General features: G+C 57.7%; 1 long non-coding RNA gene across 1 annotated transcript; it reads left to right on the top strand.

Moving 5' to 3' along the window:
• Window positions 1-3,430: 3,430 nt before the first annotated feature.
• LOC142050956 (uncharacterized) lies at window positions 3,431-5,666 on the top strand. The gene is made up of 4 exons (XR_012658229.1): window positions 3,431-3,528; window positions 3,878-3,937; window positions 4,936-5,090; window positions 5,474-5,666. It is a non-coding gene; the product is annotated as an uncharacterized LOC142050956 (long non-coding RNA).
• The last annotated feature ends 416 nt before the right edge of the window (window positions 5,667-6,082 follow it).

Below are 6,082 nucleotides of genomic sequence, written 5' to 3' on the forward strand. Positions count from 1 at the left end.
GTCACCTGAAACCCTTTGGCCGGTTACGTTTGGTGCGGGGAGATGGCAGGTCTGGAGCCTGAAAGATCTCTGGTGTGGGGTGGGGGAGGTATTTCTTGCCTTAAAACTCTGAGCCCACCTCGTGAGTCTCGTGACTGTGGCAAATGGCTGAGTCGGGCGTTTTCTGATAACTAACTTCTGAACGTGTGCGTGTGTAGGCACGGGGAGATTTGTGCAGTGTGACGGAGCCCCTTGTGCTTCTGTGCTAATGTCTACCTGTTCTAGACCTCCAGAGTTGGAAAGCCTTTGTTTAGTGCCTAGTTGTGCCTGCGTAACAAATGTTTTAGCTGCTGATGGGTTATACCTCTGCTGCGAACTTCTTGCTGGGTGGCTTGATTGTTTCTGGTTGTCCGTGTAAATCTAGGCAGCTATTTTCTGCCCGGTGGTGAAGCCTATCGCTTTGGATAACAAAGGGCAGGAGTGCAATAAAGAAAAAGGTGATTCGTCTGCTGCAGCTCCTTGGAAACAATTCGTTCCTTATTTTCTGCCCTTGGGCAGGCGTTGTGCTTTCCAGATAATGCAGCCTCTCCTGTGCCTGTCCACGCCGTGCATTTTGTCCTGCCCTTGCTTGAAAAGGCTCTCCTTGCCTTCCTCCCCTCTGCTGCAGTTGCCTTAATCTCTCGCTGCTGCTGCTGCTGCTGCTGGAAGAGGGATAAAGGGAGTGTTGTCGATCGGGTTGTTAAAAGCTTTTTCGCGGGCTGTAACGCGCGGGAAAGGGGGGCCGGGGGGGAGGATCAGTTTGCGGGGAAAATGGGAAACCAACATCACCTTCCCCTCCTACGGCGCAGCCCGGCCGCACGGCTCCCCGGGGATGCCCCTGCCCGCGGGTGTACCGTGTGTGCGCCCCCCGCGTAGGGCGGGGGACGACGACACCCCCCCACACACCGTCGGCGGCACTGGGGCAACCCCTGCCCCAGGGCTCCGCGCTCGTACCCGGCTCTCCCCGCTCCGGCACGGCACGGGGCTGGACGCACCGAGAAGACCCCGGAGCGGCTTCTCGCGTCCGGGCGAGAACAAGGCCCGGCCCCGAGCAGCAGAGCGGGCACCGCCGGTAGCTCGGAGGAGCGGGGCCGGCTCGGCTCGAGGCGTCAGAGCGAAAAGGGACGAGAACCGTCCCGGAGCGTCCGGGGGTTGGGGGGGTTGGCGGATGGTCCGGTGGCCGGGTTCGGCTCCGTGCCGGGCCGTGGGGCAGCCGGAGCCGCGCCAGAGCAGGTGAGGAGCCGCATGGCCGGGCGCGCTGTGGGTCGGCGGGTTTGGGCTGTGGGGTCTCCCGGTCCGCGGAGCCCCCGGGGGGGCGGCGGGGTGCGGGCAGCAGCGGCCCCGGGCCGAGCGCTGTCGTGGGTCGGTGGTTGGGTTTTGGGGCCGAGCCCGTGCCCGTCCCCGGGGAGTAGGGGCAGCCCCACCCGGCTCTCGACTGCTCCTCGTCGGGGTCGGGCGGCGGCGGCGGCGACCCCGGCGGGGGCTCCTGCGGTGCCGGGCGGGTCCCCCCTTGCCCGCGAGGCAGGCAGGGACCCCGGCTGCTGCCGCCGCGGTTTGCTGGAGGCGGGCCGGGCCCGGCCCCCTGTGGGGTTGGGGTGTGGGCCCGGCGCTGCCGGGGAAACGCGGCCTGCGAGAGCAGGAAGAAAGCGCTGCCGGGCCGGCGCTGGGCTGCCCCGCCGGGGTGCGGGGCCGGGCCTGCGCAGTTCAGTTCCCAAGGCCTCCCCGACAGTGCCCGCGTGGGCCGTGGGGGTGCAGGGCTGCGGGGTGGCTGCGCTCTCCGCGGCCCTGAGCGTTGCCCGTGGGGACTGCGGAGGGGGCCGGGATGCAGCCAGGTTCAGCTGGTTTGGTCCCTGAGCGTGGAGAGCACAGCTCTTCTGTTCCTGGGCCTTGAGAGCAGGCTCCTGTGGCTGACGCCGGGGCCCTGAAACAGATCGAGTCGTGCGTTTTGAGGGCCTGAGCGAGGGGACTAAGTGGTGTGGTTTTGGGCTGAGGAGCAGAGGTCAAGTGCTGCGCTTTTGGGACTTGAGAACAGGCTCAGCAGCTGGGCTTTTTGGCTCAGAACCGGTCCCAAAGTGAGCTGGTTTGGGGGCCAAAAGCAGAAGCCGGTTTGGCTGCTTGTGGGGGTGGCGTGGGGGCATCGGGGGCTGCAGGGGAAAGCAAGGGTTGGGCAGGGTACGAGGACCCTCCCCGGAGGTGGGGGTCCGGTCACATCGGACCCCGAAGTTCGGGAGGCCGGCATGCACCAGAGCGAACTCGCCACCTGAGGCGGGTCTCTGGAGGAAGGGTGCTTTTTGGATCCAGTGCAGCGCACCCTCTTTGGGTCCAGCTCTTCATTCTGCGCTGCTTAGAAGAGTTATTAACCAATTAATTAAACATACAAACTAAGTCACAACAGCTCTATCGGCTCCATCGTGGTTTGGAGCTCTGAATCGGTTTCATTTGGTGTCTAACACATTTTTTCCCCGAGGAGAGGCTACGTTTCAAGTTAATTAGTTTTCTCACAAGTGTGTCAGTCGATAAAATTGAGTTACGATTATTAAAACCACAAAGGTGACAGGAGTCTCACGGATCGGGTCTATTTCTGAAAATGTATTCATCCCATGCAAATGTCATCGGGATACAGATCATCTGCACTTCATGCTCTGACAAGACAAGATGCTGAGACAGGGATGAGCTCCAAAAGGACTACTGAAAAGAAAAAAAACCCACGCACTTCATGAAGTCATGGGGGGTTTTTTTGTTTGCATTTGGGGGGGCGGGGTGGCTTTAACAAAAGAGTGCAGTGTTGGCTGGCAGCAGCCTGCAGAGCATTTTTGCTGCCTGATCTCTCCTGTTCTTCTCTTCCACTCCTCTTTCAGGGCTGTAATTGTCATTTGGATAGTTTTAGAAGAGCAGTTAAGTTCCTCGCCTGTGTCTCAATGTGCTGGTAATACCAGGAAGGTGAATGCTTGAACCGGTCGGGCGGGTGGGAATAACTTGGCTGCAGGTAGAACTTCTGAGGGAAGACCAGCAAAACCAGGAAGCAAATAGCAAGTTCCCAAAAAATGTGCGGGTGTCAAACACATAAAAGTTTTATTGCCGAATGTTTTGTTTTTGGCAATATGTTCCAAATGCCTATTTTTGGTAAACATAACTTTTCAGGAGATTCAGGGTTGTGTGTGGCAAAACATGTCCCTCTGTTTTTGTGTCCTGCCGCACAAACGGCCGGCGGCAGGGCTCTCGTTCCCCGCTCTCGCTATTGCCACAGCAGGGCTGCGATATTTAGACCTAAGGGATGGGTTTAGGAATGGAAGGAGAGAGAACGCCTGTGTTCTGTAAGGGCTATGAATGCTGACCCTTTGCCTCCGTCTGCCGCTTTTCCTGTGCGGGTGATGAAGCCGTTTTACTTTCCTCTGTTGTTCCTGGTCTAAGTAGTTGCAAGGCTGTCGCCGCTGTGGGTGTGCAATTTGTGTTGCTGTGTTTCTGTGGAGTCCTAGCTACGGCTCGCTTCTAGTGTGGCCAAGCGTCAAGGTAGGGCTTTCAGCTTAAAGCTTCAGAAGCGCTGCGTGCCGAGATGGGTGTAGGTGAAACTGCTGTTGCGCCTGCAGCTGTGCTCGCAGGGATGCTGGGTGGCTCCGCATCAAACCGGCGAGGTGCGCGTGGACCTCCGTCGGGCTGCGCCCTGGGTGCGCGAGCGTGCCGTGTTTTTGCTGTTCCGGCTTGTATGTGCGAGGGCTTAACGTTTGATTTAATGCATTTCCTTTAACGGCAGGCTGTAGTTGGGCTCTAGATGGTATTCCTACGTGGGCGCAGGAGCTGTGGAATGGTTAAGCTGTTGCTGTGCCTCCAGGTGACTTGTTCAGTAACACTGTTTTTCCAGGTGCAGATGGATGAGTCGTGCAGGGCAACGGAGGAGAGCCCAGGGGAGCGCTGTAAGAAGGTGAGTCTGTGTGTAGTACTGGAGGGAAGATGTGACTGATGGCTATAGGGCTCCATTATGGGTTTTACTCTTTTTTTTTTTTTTTTGTGATCTGAGGGTGCTAAGCGATGAGCCGAGCGTGATGTGGGCCCTGGAGGTGAGTCAGGCAAGGTGACCGGTGCTTGGTGGGCTGGAGTAGGTGTTCTTTTTCAGGTTATTCAGGGTTTTTTCTCCTTCTCTTCACTTTCCCATCCCAATTTGGGGCCGATTCCCTCAAACGGGGACTTCCCCCTGTGGGGCTGCTTATGCAGCCTGGGAGCTGCTGCCTGGGCACAAAAATACCTCAAACCCCTTGACTCTGGGCCTGCAATGAGGGGTGAAAATACAGGAAGAATTCTGGTGGAAAGAAAACAACTTGGGGCTTCTGGGAAAGCCAACTCCAGCTGGATTTGTGCGGCTGGAAAGGAAAAAAAAAAGGGGGTGGGGGGAAGGAACAACAACCTAAAAGCACCCACCAACCATTCTCATGCACAAAACCGAAAGTGAAAATGACCATTTTTTGTAGGGCAAAAGCACAAAAAATCCCCACAGAACTCAGTAGTTTGGAAAAGCAACCCCAATTATTACATTATGTAAAGAAGGCGGGGGAAAAAAAAAGAAAACCAAACCAAAACCCGATCACAACCCTGATGCCACATGCCTACAAGCAGTTCCTGGGGCTTATTCTGCGGGGGTGGGAACCCAACCCTGTTCCCCAGGTTTGCTGTGCTGCTTCTCCTCCCTCGAGACACTTTGCTGTTTGGTGCAGAGGCAATGAATGGCGCTGCTGGGGCTGCGAGGGGGAAAGGTGCAGAGGAATAGAAGCTCTGTGGATGCAGCCAAGTTACGGTTTCTGGATGGTATTAATCGAGAAGAGTAATTCAGATAATGCTGCTGCCCAGCGACCAGAATTGGGTACTGAGCCCGGGAGCCGTGCACGCGCGGTGGCGTCCCTGTGATCCCCATTGCTCTCTCCGCAGGTAACAGCCCTGCGATGCTGCAGTGCCTGCGAGGTGATGCCGCCGTGCTCGTTGCTGCTTCCTGGTAAGGAAAGGCCTCCTCTGCTCTTGCTGCAGCGTGGTGGTGTGTCGGACACGATTCCCTGTGTCGGGTGAGGCCTAGGGCTGCCGGCGAGGTGAGCGAGCCCCTTTGGTGGGTGCAGGGGTATCTCCTTGTGTGCCTGTACTACTGGGGCTGGTGGGATGGGAAGCTTCAAATGACCCGCCGAGGCAGGCTTCTGGTATGCTAAAGGCGAGCGGGTGAGGGCAGCCCTAGGAGTTACCCGGGAGCTGATAGAAGGGAAGAGGGAAAGGAGGAGGAGGATGATGACCTTTTCCCCCTGCAGCTTCTGGGTGCAGAAGATGGCCGACTCCCCAGCTCACCAGAGCTCCCCCTCAGCCTCCCCTGGCCCCCCTTGCCCCGTGCGCCTGCCCCCAGCTCCAGCACGGGCGAGCTAGGCTACGTGCCTAGGAAGCCTCATCTGGTAAGAGCTGTAAGACACCCACGTATTCTCTTCAGGTGGAGGACGGCCTAGAGTCTGGAGCTGCAGAAGAGGCAGGGAGGAGAGGAGGGGAAAGAAGCATCTGAACGGCTAAATTGTGCCAGCAGCGCTGAGAGCGAGAGTCGCGGTGAGTCCTGGGCCACTGGGGCCCCGTTGCCTCTCTTGTGCGTCCTGGGCCCTCCCTGTCTCTCCCCCGGCCCCCTCTCTTTCCTTACCTGCTGCAAAATTTACTTTTTTTTTTGCGCCCCCCCCCCCCCCCCCCCGCACCTTCTTTCTCCATCTCGCTCTGAGTGTCTCCCTGCCTCCCCGTCTTTTCAGTCCTCCCTCTCTCTGTCCTGTCGCCTGTGGCTCCTTTTTCTTTCTCCGCCTCTCTCTGCCTGGCTCTGGCTCCGTTTTTTTTTTTTTTTTTTCCTCCTGCTCTGTCCTGTAGCCTGTCGGTGTTTTGTTGTTCTCTGGCTCTCTTGATCTGACTCCCTGTGTTACCGAAAAACGCGTTAAAATCGGAAACGACTCCTCAACACCAATTTAGTATTAAAGAGCAGGCATTCTTTATTCGTGGCGCCGGATGCACGGGGGATCGCTCCTCCTGGTGTGCGTACCTCACGCACCTTTCCCGTACAATTTGT

This window comes from Phalacrocorax aristotelis, unplaced genomic scaffold (genome assembly GCF_949628215.1).
Source record: "Phalacrocorax aristotelis unplaced genomic scaffold, bGulAri2.1 scaffold_50, whole genome shotgun sequence".
Taxonomy (NCBI): domain Eukaryota; kingdom Metazoa; phylum Chordata; class Aves; order Suliformes; family Phalacrocoracidae; genus Phalacrocorax; species Phalacrocorax aristotelis.